Here is a 16,088-nt window from a genome sequence, read left to right as displayed (position 1 = left end):
TCACTCTTTATTATTTTGTTCGAGTGTTTTGAGTAATTAATTTATCATGAACACTTACCACGCTGCGCTTTGGTCCACTCATTCCGACAAGAGCCGTGACGAGGCATGCTGGCTAACGTAACGTTAAATCAATGAGCCTCCACACAGTCAGCCCAGCCAGTGCGGGAATGTGATCATTGTACCCAAGATTGAGCTACAACTGGTTAGGCAGTTGGTAGCCTAAATCCTGCCTGATGTTACTGCTGTTCCTAAAGCCATTGACATATGTTAGCCTACTGTAACCACACAGTAGGCTGTGTGTGTTAAGGTTGGGCGATTGTGTACAAGCCTACATCGCCTGATTGCGCCCCATAGCGATCCTCGATAGTCGATCGCTATGGGGGGTCTTTCTCATGGCTACCCATGTATTTCCATGGAAATATAAAGTTTATTTGGAAAGTAATAAATATATTTTAAAAAGCATTCATGATTTGCATAAATGTAATATACTAACTATTACTCTTGTTAAAAATATTAAATGGGATTACAATTGGTGAAGAGCACATTATGACTTGTTTAGGACTCGAAACMCAAAGTTTAGGACTTGAGACTTGTTGGTCTTGACTTGAGACTTGACTCGGACTTGCCTGTCTTGACTTGGGACTCGACTTGGGACTTGAGTGCTAAGACTTGAGACTTACTTGTGACTTGTAAAACAATGACTTGGTCCCAGCTCTGCAAACCTCTGTATGTCATAGTCCTGGGATGTATTCATTGTGAAGCTGTACTGTAACTACCTTGGATTCTGTGTCAAAAAGTAYTGGTGTAAAGTACTTATATAAAAATCATTTACAGTTGTGGAGGATATCTGTACTTTACTTTAAAATGTATATTTTTGACAACTTTCACTTTTACTTCACTACATTCCTACAAAAAATTATGTACTTTTTACTCCATACATTTTCCCTTACACCCAAAAGTACATTTTGAATTCTTAGCATCATCCCTATTGCCACTGATCTGGCAGACTCACTAAACACAAGTGCTTAATTTAAAAATGATGTATAAACAAAAAATATCAACCTGCGGTAGAGCATGCTGGGTAAAAAATGCATTTGTTATCATAACTTAAAACATTTAGTTGATGTGACTTCTCATTTAGTTTTGAGTCAGTACCACAAACATTTTAAGTAACAATTACTTATCATTGATTTTGAGTTCAACTTATTAGAAGTATTTGAGTTAAAAATACTTTGGGGTTGATAGTGTATGATGGCTGTGTAAACTGAATTCTTCATTTTAAGAGTGTACCACTTTCTCCTCGTGTCTCTTTCTCTCTTTCAAATTTTTCCCACATGCTCTCTCTTTTGATTCTTACCCTCTCTTTTCTCTTTTTATCCCTCTTTCTCTCTCTCAATTTCACTTTCTCCTCTCTCGCTCCCTCTCGCTCTTTCTCGCTCTTTCTCCTGCTCTCTCTCTCTCTCGCTCTCTCTCTCGCTCTCTCTCTCGCTCTCTCTCGCTTTCTCTCTTCCCCCTCATTTACCACACCAAGCATCTTGTCATCTAAGCAAGAGTCCAAACATTGACACCATCGGGGTTGTTTAGCTTGACTACTTGACTTCTTGAGCCTCCATCGTCTCTCCCCTGTCTTGTTTACTGAAGCGTCTTAATACATGTTCCCTTTTGTAAACGAACACAAACATTATTTGGGGGTTGCGGGTGGAAGGAGGAGGGGTATGGGTCTGAATTCTGCGAGCACCACAACACCCGTGCGCACATACGAGCACAAACACACACAGTTTGTAGAACTTTTGGTGTTATTTGTTTTCTTTCAAGCCACATCAAGTGTTTCTGGACAGACATTTTCTGGCTGCAAATGAATCCTCAATACTGTCCCCCAACAATCCTATTCAGTTGAGAATGCACTGGGTATCACCTCACCGTAACAGTGTTGTTTGTGTGGCATGAAGGACAGTTAATTAATCGCTCATAGGAAGACTTCAATAAGCCGTYTTCGTCTGTAGAGCGCAACGTGTCACTCGGTGTGTTTTCAATTCAGGGAACATCCAAAAGGATGATGCTCTGCCCTTCATAGAGAAAGACCAATTAACGACACAATATCATCCAATAGACCCGTGTTGACATTTAGCGCTCTTCATGTTGACATGATTCACACACATTTACAAGCACATCATGCTATGTGTCGCGGATGGCTTTCTTAACCCCATAATTAGACATAATAAATGCTCTAACATGCTTATAACAGATAATAATAGTTGGATGAAATCAGTTAGTAGGTTGACCCAAATATGAATAATGACTGTAGCTGGTACATTGACAAAGTTGATCATAAAGTCACTGGTCCCCTCCCCCCATGTCAAACGCTTGGAATCAGGAAGCAGGCATTACTTCTGGCTTTACGCAACGTCACTTAAAGCCGGATATTGTAAACACCATTGTAAACACCAGCCCTTTTCATCTGTCTTCATCTGACTGGATGCCACAGTGTTAATTTAAGGTTACACTATTTTCCCAAGAATAAAGACGTTCCATAGCAGTGGTTGCTTTTCATTTTGGGTGGACAGGCTGCACCGAAAATGACCATTATGTCAAGTGTGTGCAGTGCACATTTTGAGCTAAGTTGCTTTATCAATTGGGGAGAACATTCTTGCCAGGATTATTTCTCACCTTTATTTCTCATGAGTGCTCATGTTGAGCAATATTTAGGCTATGCTGGCCTATTGTAAATGATCAAATAAATGTCTTATCAATACATACAATTCTGAATATAGTCATTTACAATGCTAATGCAGAGGCACCAATAAATTGTCCAGTACACTTATTGTATGCTGTTTGTCATGTACATTCCCTTATGTCTAAGCTTCGAAGGGACTCAGGCTTTACGAATTGTTGTGACGTATCGGTGAACTATATTCTGTAATTTAGTTAAAACAATAGAAATGCAATTGTGTATTGCTGCTGTTTGTCTGATATCCAACAGTCTATGATCAACTCAGAGCATTTTGCAGAGAAAATGGGTTGATGCATACATACTATTTAGGCTCGGAATGACGTGGCCCATTGTTTACCTTGTTACCTGGCAATGCCCACAAGGGTGTTTCAAACAGCTGTCAGTCAAGGCGAGGTCATGAATATAAGCTCTCCGCCAACTCAGCCTGTTCTTTCAGGCTTCCTGATAGTTAGAGATGAGAGAAAAAGTAAGATTTCTTCAATTCTGAGCATTTTAATAGCGTAAAAATATTATGAGTGATATTTGGGTCATTCAAAGGCTATTTTTACTTGGGAAATAGGATGACTGTGCGAGACCTTTAGGATGTTTTTGGGAAAACAGCCCTGAACTGTCCTTTTGACAATTAATGATGATGACACAGCAGTGACCTTTGTGCCCTGACACCAGCAGGACACGCACGCACACGACCACACGGCCACACAGCGCACAAGGGGGGAACCGGCACTGAAAGGAGTTGTTTCCTAGCCTGTCTGTCTTATTCTTTCATTTTGTATTGGTGGATACACCGCCACTTACTGTACTGGAGAGTGATGCCGGTCACAGCCTCCCTATTCATCTATTTCTCTTATCTAGCCCTGTGTTTCCGCCTACTGTTCTGGAGTGTGAATTCAAACCTCGTACACCCAAGTACTTCTCTGCAGCTGCCACCACTCCATCTATTTTCTGTGATTTACGTTTCATTTCTGCGGTAGTTGATAACCATGGCTATGAACGCTAAGAAGCCAACCTTACTGAAGCACATGTTATTCCTATCACTCTCTATTGGCCRCAGCCTACTCACAGGGAGCCTCTTAGGATCCCTCGCCCTGGACCCATCTTCCTCTACTACTCTCTTCACTGCCTCAGCATACGACACCTTCTGCACCACTCTGATCCCGGTAACCTCAACCTGCCTTTCTCTCACTGGACACTTCTGATCTCCATGGGTACCCCTACAGTTTTTTTATTACATTTTTTTATATATGTTTTATTGAATATTGAATATTTAAAACATACAATCTACTTGCAGTGAAGCCGCTCAACAACTACATCACATTAGTCATCTAACAGCCTTCCATCCAAAGCGATACACAGAAGCAACCAGGGTCAATGCCTTGCTCAAGGGCACGTTGACAGATCCTCCCAAAAGGTCAAAAACGGGGACCCGAACCAGCGATTCATCAGCCACCGGCCCACGCTTCCAACTGCCAGACCACCAGTCCTCCAAGATCCCCCCCCCACAGTTCCCCAAGAGCTGCCCCTCAACCATCCAAGACCACCCTAACAGCCCCCCCCCCCCCCCCCAGAATTAATCAAATAATAATAATTCCATTCCCAGAAACAACAATGCAAAAAACAAAAGACATCAAGGACAACAAAAATCATAACAGCAAGGCCAACTGAATATGTTTGAGTGAATGTATTGCACTATTTAAGTGTGTGTGTACGTGTATGTGTACAAACACCTGCACGGCATCAGCCTCAGGCAAACCGGCATTAGCTGTAACAACATTGCCCCGCAGTGTCATTCAAACTTACTTTTTCATATGTTTAAATTGTTTCGCTTTTATCTTTGACCGTCATTCTATCCCCCGCCCAGCAACTCCACTCCCACTTGTCTCCAATTCCACATCCCAACCCTCAGCTTCCCTCAGCCCATCCCATCTATCTCTGCTGGCCACCCTCTTCGGATTTCTAAGCATTTTTCAGCATCTTTCAACTATGCTGTGATGTTTAACATACAATTTCAATCTATCTAATCAAATAGAATCCACAGATTGTGAGTTGAAGATAAATAATTTTACTAAGAGTATTAGTATATTAGTAATTGACTGACCCGGTCCCTCCAGATCTCCAAACAGTACTATTTCTAGGGTAAATTCTAGATCATTGTTATGCATTTTCAGCCATTCCTGAACCTGAGACCAGAAACAGGCTACCTGAGGGCAATACCAAAACAAAATGGTCTATTGATTCTGTATCCTCACAGCAAAATCTGCATAGCTTCAATGATTGTATGCCCCAAATATTCAACATTTTGTTGGTGGCAAGAATTCTAAAAAATCATTTTAGCTGAAAAGCACAAAGTCTTGATCTTGCATCGTTTTATATATCAACTCATACACCCTGTACCACGGAATCGGTACATCAAAAACTGTTTTGCAATCTGTATGGCACAACTGTCAACATCCTGGTCCTCAAATGAAACTGGTATACTCTRCTATTTATGATATTTTTATTTCTCCATCAGTTTTGATCCTTTATATTGGGCAGACAGACCAGTTCCCTACCTCCTCCCACTGCCACCTGCCTCCTCCATTTTTGGGGTAATACTGTAATCAATTGGTTGTAATCTTGGATTGAGCAGACCTTCCTGTACAATTCTGATAACTCCATGAAAGACATAACTTTACCATTCCAATTTACAACAATGTAAAAACAAAATACAATTTTCAAACATCTTTCCCATAAATACAGGTATTTTATTGACCAGCACATTTCAGGGTGATGAAATTTAAATTGTAGCTAGCACTGCAATGTTTGTTTAAAAAAGAGAGATCATTTAATTTTCAATTCATCAAAAATAATGGCAATCTGCCATTTTTAAACAATGAATGAGCTTTTCTTAGTAAACTACTTGAGAACCATTTAGGGTTCAAGGAAAACTTTTGAATAAGTGAAGCTTTTAGAGATATGTTTAGTGCTTTTATATTTAATAATCTCAACCCACACAATTCATGCTCATAATTAGGTTTTAGCCCAGAAAAGTTATCTAAATCTTCAATGAGACATTGCAGGGATCTAGTTTACGGACTTAATATAAAACTTGAGTCTTCGGCATACATGAACACCTTTGTTTTTAAGCCTTGGATTTCTAATCCTCTAATGTTGTTATTTGATCTGATTTTAATAGCTAACATTTCGATGGCCATAACGAATAGATATGATGACAGCGGACACCCTTGTTTAATTAACTCCTCATGACCATTCAAAACTCTCTAAGAAGTAGCCGCTATTTACTATTTTACACCTGAGGTTGCTATACCTTTACCCATTTTATAAGAGGATCCAGGCATTTATAAATAAAATCCAGTCTTACTTTATCAAAGGCCTTTTCAAAATCCGCTATAAATACCAGGCCTGGCTTCTTAGATGTTTCATGATGTTCTATTATTTCTAGTCGTTGTCGTTTATTATCTCCAATCTATCGTCCATGTAAAAAACCTGTCTGTTCAGGATGAACAATGAAATCAAAGTTTATTTGTCACGTGCGCCAAATACAACAGGTGTAGACCTTACAGTGAAATGCTTACTTACAGGCTCTAACCAATAGTGCAAAAAAAAATACCTAGTAGAACCTTTTTAATTCTGAGTGCTATGCATTTTGCAACTATTTTTGCATCACAACATAGAAGTGTAAGAGGCCTCCAGTTTTTAAGATAGACTGGATCTTTATATTTGCCATCTGGGTCTTGTTTTAATAATAGTGAAATCAGACCTTCCTGCTGAGTACCTGTAAGACTACCATTTCTATAGGAGTAGTTTAAACAAGCTAACAATGGAGCTTTGAGTATATCAAAAAAGGCTTGATATACATCTACCGGTATGCCACCAAGCCCTGGGGTTTTTCCAGACTGAAATGATTTAGTAGCCTCAAAAATGTATTCCTTTGTAATTTGACCTTCGCCCTGATCTTTCTGTACATATGTTAATTTAAAAATATATATATAATTTGGAAAGAATTCCTTAGTCATTCAGTGGGTGAGGATGAGACGGAAAATAGAACATCTGCTTAAAATATTTAGCTTCCTCTTTTAAAATATTATTCGGGGGAATCATAGATGACTCCGTCTTCAGTAACGAGTTTCTGCAAATTATTTTTGTTAGCGTTCCTGTGTTGGAGATTCAAGAAGAATTTGGTGCATTTTTCTCCATATTCCATCCAGTTGTATTTTTTCGTAATAGATTACATTAGATCGTTCTTGAATTAGTTCCTCCAGTTCTTTTTGTTTTTCCTCTAACTTATTTTGTATCTCTGTAGTATCGTTTTTATTGCTATCTACATGCACTATTAGTTTATGTATTTCCCTTGTTAGTCTTGTCTCTTTAGACAGAAACTGCTTTTTTATTATTGATGAATATTGAATTGAATGACCTCTGAAGGTACATTTAAAGGMATCCAAAACAATAAGGGGATTTGCTGAACCTATATTGTACTGGAAAAATTCAGTTATAAATTGTTTTGTCTTAGTTAAAAATAAACTGTCCTCCAGTAAACTTCGATTAAATTTCCAATATCCCCGTCCACGTGGAAATTTTATAAGAGTTATGTGAAGGTCAATTAGATGATGATCCGATCGCATTCTGTCTCCTATTAAAACTTTTTTAACCTTTGATGCAAGAGAGAAAGAGACAAGAAAGTAGTCAAGACGACTAGCTTGATTAAGTCTCCTCCATGTATATCTCACTAGGTCTGGGTTTTTTAGTCTCCAAATATCTATTTCTAATGTGTCCATAATATTTGTGATTTCCTTAAGGGCACATGATGATAGTTTGTAGAGTGATTTCCTTTACCGTCCATTGAGATACTTAACAGTTAACACACACAACTTTTTTCACCTATACTACACATTCCTTTGTCTCATGCCCTCCTGCATACTTCTCACATCTAGGAATTTCCCTCCTACACACTGCTGCACCATTACAATAAGCTAGGCACCTAAAACTGTTACGCCCTGATCTGTTTCACCTGCCCTTGTGATTGTCTCCACCCCCTCCAGGTGTCGCTTATTTCCCCCAGTGTGTTTATCCCTGTGTTTCCTGTCTCTCTGTGCCAGTTCGTCTTGTATGTTTCCAAGTCAACCAGCGTTTTTCCCGGTCTCCTGCTTTTTGCATTCTCCTTTTTCTAGTCCTCCCGGTTTTGACCCTTGCCTGTTTCTGGACTCTGTACTCGCCTGCCTGACCATTCTGCCTGCCTTGACCACGAGCCTGTCTTCCACTCTGTACCTCCTGGACTCTGATCTGGTTTTGACCTTTTTGCCTGTCCATGACCATTCTGTTGCCTACTCCTTTGGATTAATAAACATTTTAAGACTCCAACCATCTGCCTCCTCTGTCTGCATTTGGGTCTCACCTTTTGCCTTAATAAAAACCCGATAATGGGTTAGGGACAAAAGCTCTCACGGGATAACTCACACATCCTAACTTGAATTTGACAGGTAAAGATTGTGCATCAAAACTCAGCAGGACAGACAGTGTCTTATCTGTTTCACCTGCTACCCACCGTGTCTGCTTTGCACCAAACGGCGGCCGTCACAGACACCGGGAATCTTCCATTTCAGTTGATCCTCCTCAACACTGACCACCACCCCAGTAATCACTCCTTTCAACGGTGCCCTGCCTCGGAGAGCAAAGCAACTCACACTCAGGTTCAATTTCCACACAAGCAAACAGCCATCAAAATGTAGATCATCAAAAACAAAAAACACAGTAATTTCAACAAGAAATTCTAGACGGACTTCAATTTTGTTTCTTAACCACCAAATCCTTCACTTTACTTAAGGGCTAGGGGAGGAAGGAAAATAATCTGTTGCCAAAACCGACAAATTAATTAACTAAAGGTTTGGTATTTTACCTGCGCAGCCCATGAAAACATGCCGCCGGTGTTACTGAAAGGAATATGTAATATAAGCTCTCAGGAGCAAAGCAATACTTCCTCAATCTGGCTATCGTCATTAAAACCCATTCATTGACTAAACTCTCTATCCTTATAGTATTTACCCAACCCGCAATGTTTATTTAACTTTTAACTTCTCAGAAACCCTCCAACCTCCTCCGAACTGCTTTAATCTTTTATTTATTTCCTTTTTTCTCTAATTAAAGAAACATTTTTCAAAAGAAAAAATTTGGGGAAAAAACAACAAAGGAAAAGTAAGGGTCTGTATTGATGTGCTATTGATATGCGCTGGACAGTATGACAGGCTACCACAGTAAGGTTATTGTGTGGCCTTCCCTTCCTTAATTGCAGTAACCCAGTGGGTTGTGACCGTGGAGAATGACGCAGGGGTGCTGCTCTGTGCTGCGTTGGGCCGAGCCCTGCTCCTCACACACATACACACACACCCACACCCYCTGCCAACCCCACAGCTGTCATCACCTTATTGTCCCACCAATTACCCGTAATTACCGTTGGCAGCATCAGCTTCCATTCAACTATTAACAAAAAAGACTACTAAACATTCATCTTTTTGATTAGAGGCGGAGGCGGAGGCAGCAGAGTTTTACTTTAGTCTCACTGTACTATAGGATAAATCCTGTGTTGTTAGCTAGTCCTGCAAGGCTGTCTTCACAAAAACATCAGAAAATAAATGTATGTCACATACCTATACTGCTTCTATTGTTTCCATAAACTCTACACTTATTCAGCATTATTCAGTGATGTTGGTTGGACAATAAAGAGGTTTCTAGTTAGCCTGGCTGTGAGTGTGTTTAATAATTACAAAGGGCCAGCAACTTAGCTCACACACACACACACTCACTCACGCACGCACGCACGCACACACACACACTTCATCGTTGCTTATTTAACTATCATTTGTCATCCATGACTGGCCGGGCCTTACTTTATAGCTACAGTTCCCTACTTAATCATGTTTTATAGCCTTTCTGACCCTGCTCCAGTCTTCTGAGCCCTGTTGGACTGTCTGGCTATATGGGGCAGACTAACTAATAATTACACCATACTACTTCTGACTGTTTAACCTGCCTTCCTGCCTGTAATGTCAGATAAAACAAAACTGGAGTGTTAGTGATAGTGGTTTTGAAGCATATTTTTACCCCCTACCCCCCCCCCATATTCCCCAACCCTACCTTCCTCTGCACATTCACCTCTCCTATTCACCAACAAACACCCCAAAAGCAGCAACAGAGTTGCATGATCAAGGTCTGTCAAACATATAGTATGTGACTGGCTTTGGAAACTAAGTTGCTACTGCATGAAGCTCTGTCCATTATGTGTTCTACTCTTACTGCCAGTGTCAATAGTGCATTCAAGCCTCTTGGTTCAAACTTTCACAGGATACATAAAAAAGCACTGTGAGCAACAAAATAAAACCATGTGAAGAAAGATGGCGGCATGGAGCCCATTGGGAGATCCATTCCCACACAGTTTGAGTCCACTCATTGGGAGGGTGTTCAGCTAGCCTGGTTTATTAGGGCACTGGTTGGAAACAGGGAGGAGTATTTGTCCATCAGTGCTATCCAAGGGCAAAGAGGGAGAGTGGTGAGTAAAGTAGATGAGTAGCCAACATTTCTAAAAGCAAACACAATATCTTCTCTCTCTGGGAATTCTGTCAGAATGTGCTCATGGAACAGTGATGCAAAACAGTGATGCTGTGTCCCAAACAGCGCCCTATTCCCTTTACAGTGCACTACATAGAGAATGGGGTGCCATTTGAGATGCAACGTCAGTGAATTTCAAAAACAATGTGGAGGTACCAAAAGAAAAGCAAACTAAAGTCTAAATAGGGTTAGAAATTAGGATTGGGAAGTCTTTCCTCTGGGTAACCTTTTGCAAAACCCATGTTGGCTTTCACTGGCTTCCGTTCATGACAGAAAAGACACTTGAACAGGTGCCCAAACACTGAAGACTGCTCCAACCCAAACCTATGAACTGTGAGACTTGAAATGTGGAGAGTCCTTGGCTCCCTGACTCCGACTGAAGAGCCTTTTTATGATCTGTTTACATTAGTTAGAGAGCGGGCAGCCATTTTATTTTCTCCTACCCCTTTCCTTCCCTTGTCTCCCCCTCCTCCCTCTTTATTCCCCCCTCCTCACCCACAAATGTGTTGAGTCTAGATCCCCCAGCGTGGGAACATGGGAAGCAGAAGTGTGTGTGTGTGTGCGTGTGCGTGCGTGCGTGCGTGCGCACGAGCGAGGGTGGGTGCCTGCCTGCCTGCCTGCCTGCAGCTCAGCGATCCGTCCCCCTGTGCTGTCCTCACCTGCAGCAATAATTTTGTCACGTCATAAAAAAACACTTGCTAAAATGGATATCTGTCCACATCTATGTTGGCTATGAGGTAGCGTGAGAGCAAACACTTAAATGAGGCAAAGCATCCCAAATGGCATCCTATTCCTTATAGAGTCCACTACTTTGTGCATTACAGTATACAAGGAATAGGGTGCCATTTGGGATGCAGACAAAGGTCTGCAATTACGCTTGCTAACCTTGCTGAGCTTTCACCATGTCTCTTGCACTTGGCCCTCTGCTGCACACAGTAAACCAAACCAAATGAGTCTGTCTTTATATGAGACTTTCTGGATGTATTCTTGGACTGTGATTACACATATTATTTTCATGCACATTATGCAGAGTGGATGGTTTGCGGTCTGCGTGCGTGTACTGTATATCTTGGTTTGCTGTGCAGTTTGTTGCCCTCTCACCCAGGTCTCAGGGAGAACCAGAGAGGGGAGCAGTCTCGCTAGCCATTCTCACTCAATCTGGGCTGAGAGGAAGGTGTAGCAGGTCCACAGGGCTTCTGGGCATGGTCCTCTACCACCCTCACGCTTTCCATTTCGTTTATGTTTCCCCTCGCCGCCATTTTAACCACCTTTTAGTTCAGGGTGACTACTGAGTTGACAGGGACACACACATACACAAACGTACACACAAACACACAAAAACGTCTGTTTGTTTGTTAGCTTTGTTGAACTTACTTTTATTGATTCTTTCAAGGCCATGAGTTTTTCAGATTTTTATTTCCAAGGATGTTTATCTGGCCTTGGTTAGTCTGCCACTCTACGGAGGCACAAAAAACTGGTCTGCCACACAATTGCATAGACACAGTGTTTTCCCTGCATACTGGGGCCTCCTACAATGAGTGGCATTATTAAAGCAGTAGCAGTGTGGGCAGAGACTGTAAAAACCAGAGCTCCTTTAAATGTAATTAAAAGATTTATACCACCACCACTACCTATTTCTTATTTTATTTTCTAAATAAGTTTTCCACCTCAATTTCCAGTAACATCCGTAAACTGTAAAGCGGTATAAATTAAGGGCTGCGGTCGGTTCATTCGGACACAATCTGGTTCTTATTTAGAGACGTAAAGATTGAAAGAGAGAGAGAAAAGAGGGAGAAAAAGAAAGAATGAAAGAAACGCGCTAGCTGCTGCTGCTGCCACTGAGAGCAGCTAACCATTTCCATGTGTCAGTGTGTCTCTGCTCTGGGGTTTTCCTCTTTGCTTGTTTCCGGCCGCGTCCCGCTGATTCTTACTGTCGCTAAACAGACTATAAAGCATAAGCGTTTAAGAGGGAGTGTCTTAACAAGGTGCAAGCGTCTACTGCCAATCAGAAGCCAGCATCTCCAGGGTCCCTTCCTGTTCCTCTCTCTGACTCGCTGCTCGGGGTTCCACAGATGTTCCTCCTTTAATGATTTTTTTAAGTTAAAAGTTGTTTATGGCTGTGAAATGCAGGAATGTTGAGGGAGGAGGGAGGGGTTAGAATGGGAGAGGTTTGATGAATTGGGGGGGGTATGGAGTGATGGGGGTGGAGGGATGAGGGATGCGTTTGAGCAAAGGGGCCACGGGCCTTTGGGTAACTGTCTTATGTTTCTACTTGGGTCCATACACACAGATACTCAATCACTCATGGGTAGACATTAAATACACACACACACACACACACACACACACACACACACACACACAATACACCAACAGTGACAGAATGTCTTGCATGTAGATCTAAAATAGTTCCACATTAATTATCGTAGACAGAAGCCTGGGAAGTAGTGACTGATGTGGTCACTTGAACATACTGGAAAGAATACTAAACCACTCAGGAACTGTGTGTGCATGCGTGCGTGGGTGATTGTGTGCGTTTGTGTGTGTGTGCGTGTGCGTGTGTGTGTGTGTGTGTGTGTCTATGTACACTGGTTATACCAAACATTAGGAACACCTTCCAAATATTGAGATATTGAGCTGAACCCCCTTTGCCCTCAGAACAGCCTCAATTCGTCAGGACTCTACAAGGTGTCAAGAGTTCCACAGGGTTGCTGGTCCATGTTGACTCCAATGCTTCCAACAGTTCTGTCAAGTTGGCTGGATATCCTTTGGGTGGTGGACCATTCTTGATACACACGGGAAACTGTTGAGCATGAACAACCCAGCAGCGTTGCAGTTCTTGACACAAACTGGTGTGCCTGGAACCTAATATCCATACCCCATTCAAAGGCACTTAAATATTTTGTCTTGCCAATTCACCCTCTGAATGGCACACATATGCAATCCATGTCTCAAATGRCTCAAGACTTAAAAATTCTTCTTTAACCTGTCTCCTCCCCTTCAACTACACTGATTTAAGGGGATTTTGCAATTGACATCCATAAGGGATCATAGCTTTCACCTGGTTTCACCTGGTCTCACCTAGTCAGTCTACAGTGCYTTTGGAAAGTATTCAGACCCRTTGACTTTTTCCAAATGTTGTTACGTTACAGCCTTATTCTAAAATGGATTAAATAAATAAAAATACTCAGCAATCTACACACAGTACCCCATMATGACAAAGTGTAAACAGGTTTTTAGAAATGTTTGKAAATGTATTACATATAAAAAACAGAAATAACTTATTTACATAASTATTCAGACCCTTTGCTTTGAGGCTTGAAATTGAGCTCAGGTGGATCCTGTTTCCAATGATCATCCTTCAAATAAGAGAGATCAGGGTCCCTTCCTGTTCCTCTCTCTGACTCGCTGCTGCGGGTTCCACAGATGTTCCTCCTTTAATGTTTTTTTAAGTTAAAAGTTGTTTATGGCTGTGAAATGCAGGAATGTTAGGGAGGAGGGAGGGGTTAGAATGGGAGAGGTTTGATGAATTGGGGGGGTATGGAGTGATGGGGTGGAGGGATGAGGGATGCGTTTGAGCAAAGGGGCCACGGGCCTTTGGGTAACTGTCTTATGTTTCTACTTGGGTCCATACACACAGATACTCAATCACTCATGGGTAGACATTAAATACACACACACACACACACACACACACACACACACACACACACACACACACACCTACACCAACAGTGACAGAATGTCTTGCATGTAGATCTAAAATAGTTCCACATTAATTATCGTAGACAGAAGCCTGGGAAGTAGTGACTGATGTGGTCACTGAACATACTGGAAAGAATACTAAACACTCAGGAACTGTGTGTGCATGCTGCGTGGTGATTGTGTGCGTTTGTGTGTGTGCGTGTGTGTGTGTGTGTTGTGTGTACAACTGGTTATACCAAACATTAGGACACATTCCAAATATTGAGATATTGAGCTGAACCCCCTTTGCCTCAGAACAGCCTCAATTCGTCAGGACTCTACAAGGTGTCAAGAGTTCACAGGGTTGCTGGTCCATGTTGACTCAAATGCTTCCAACAGTTCTGTAAGTTGGCTGGATATCCTTTGGGTGGTGGACCATTCTTGATACACACGGGAAACTGTTGAGCATGAACAACCACAGCAGCGTTGCAGTTCTTGACACAAACTGGTGTGCCTGGAACCTAATATCCATACCCCATTCAAAGGCACTTAAATATTTTGTCTTGCCAATTCACCCTCTGAATGGCACACATATGCAATCCATGTCTCAAATGCTCAAGACTTAAAAATTCTTCTTTAACCTGTCTCCTCCCCTTCAACTACACTGATTTAAGGGGATTTTGCAATTGACATCCATAAGGGATCATAGCTTTCACCTGGTTTCACCTGGTCTCACCTAGTCAGTCTACAGTGCTTGGAAAGTATTCAGACCCTTTGACTTTTTCCAAATGTTGTTACGTTACAGCCTTATTCTAAAATGGATTAAATAAATAAAAATACTCAGCAATCTACACACAGTACCCCATAATGACAAAGTGTAAACAGGTTTTTAGAAATGTTTGACAAATGTATTACATAAAAAAAACAGAAATAACTTATTTACATAATATTAGACCCTTTGCTTTGAGGCTTGAAATTGAGCTCAGGTGGATCCTGTTTCCAATGATCATCCTTCAAATGTTTTTACAATTTGACTAGAGTCCACCTGTGGTGAATTCAATTGATTTGACATAATTTGACAAGTGTACAATACTCTGTCATTCTGCCCCAGTGACAAGCATGTTAAGCTTAACCACTGTTCCTAGCGCGTCATTGAAAATAAGAATTTGTTCTTAACTGACTTGCCTAGTTAAATAAAGGTAAAAAAAAAAAAAAGGAATTGTCCGTAGAGCTCCATGACAGGATTGTGTTTGAGGCACAGATCTGGGGAAGGGTACCAAAAAATGTCTCAAAGAACACAGTGGCCTCCATCATTCTTGAATGGAAGAAGTTTGGAACCACCAAGAGCTGGCCACCCGGCCAATCGGGGGAGAAGGACTTTGGTCAGGGAGGTGACCAAGAACCCGATGGTCACTCTGACAGAGCTCCAGAGTTCCTCTGTGGAGATGGGAGAACCTTCCAGAGGACATCTCTGCAGCACTCCATCAATCAGGCCTTTATGGTAGAGTGGCCAGACAGAAGCCACTCCTCAGTAAAAGGCACATGACAGCCCGCTTGGAGTTTGCCAAAAGGACCTAAAGGACTCTCAGACTATGAGAAACAAAATTCTCTGGTCTGATGAAACCAAGATTTAACTCTTTGGCCTGAATGCCAAGCATCACGTCTGGAGGAAACCTGGCACATCCCTACAGTGAAGCATGGTGGTGGTAGCATCATGCGTGTGGGGAATTTCTTTCAGCAGCTGGGACTGGGAGACAGTCAGGATCGAGGGACAGATGAACGGAGCAAAGTACATCATTGATGAAAATCTGCTCCAGAGCGCTCCGGACCTCAGGTGTGGGGGCGAAGGTTCATCTTCAACAGGAAAACAACTCTAAGCACACAGCCAAGACAACACAGGAGTGGCTGTGGGGCAAGTCTGAATGTCCTTGAGTGGCCCAGACAGAGCCTGGACTTGAACCCGATCGAACATCTCTGGAGAGACCTGAAAATAGCTGTGCAGCAACACTCCCCATCAACATGACAGAGCTTAAGAGGATCTGCAGTAAAGAATGGGAGAACTCCCACAATGCAA

This window comes from Salvelinus sp. IW2-2015, linkage group LG14 (assembly GCF_002910315.2).
Source record: "Salvelinus sp. IW2-2015 linkage group LG14, ASM291031v2, whole genome shotgun sequence".
NCBI lineage: Eukaryota > Metazoa > Chordata > Actinopteri > Salmoniformes > Salmonidae > Salvelinus > Salvelinus sp. IW2-2015.
The sequence above is the reverse complement of the archived record's forward strand: the minus strand, read 5'-3'. Positions refer to the sequence as shown.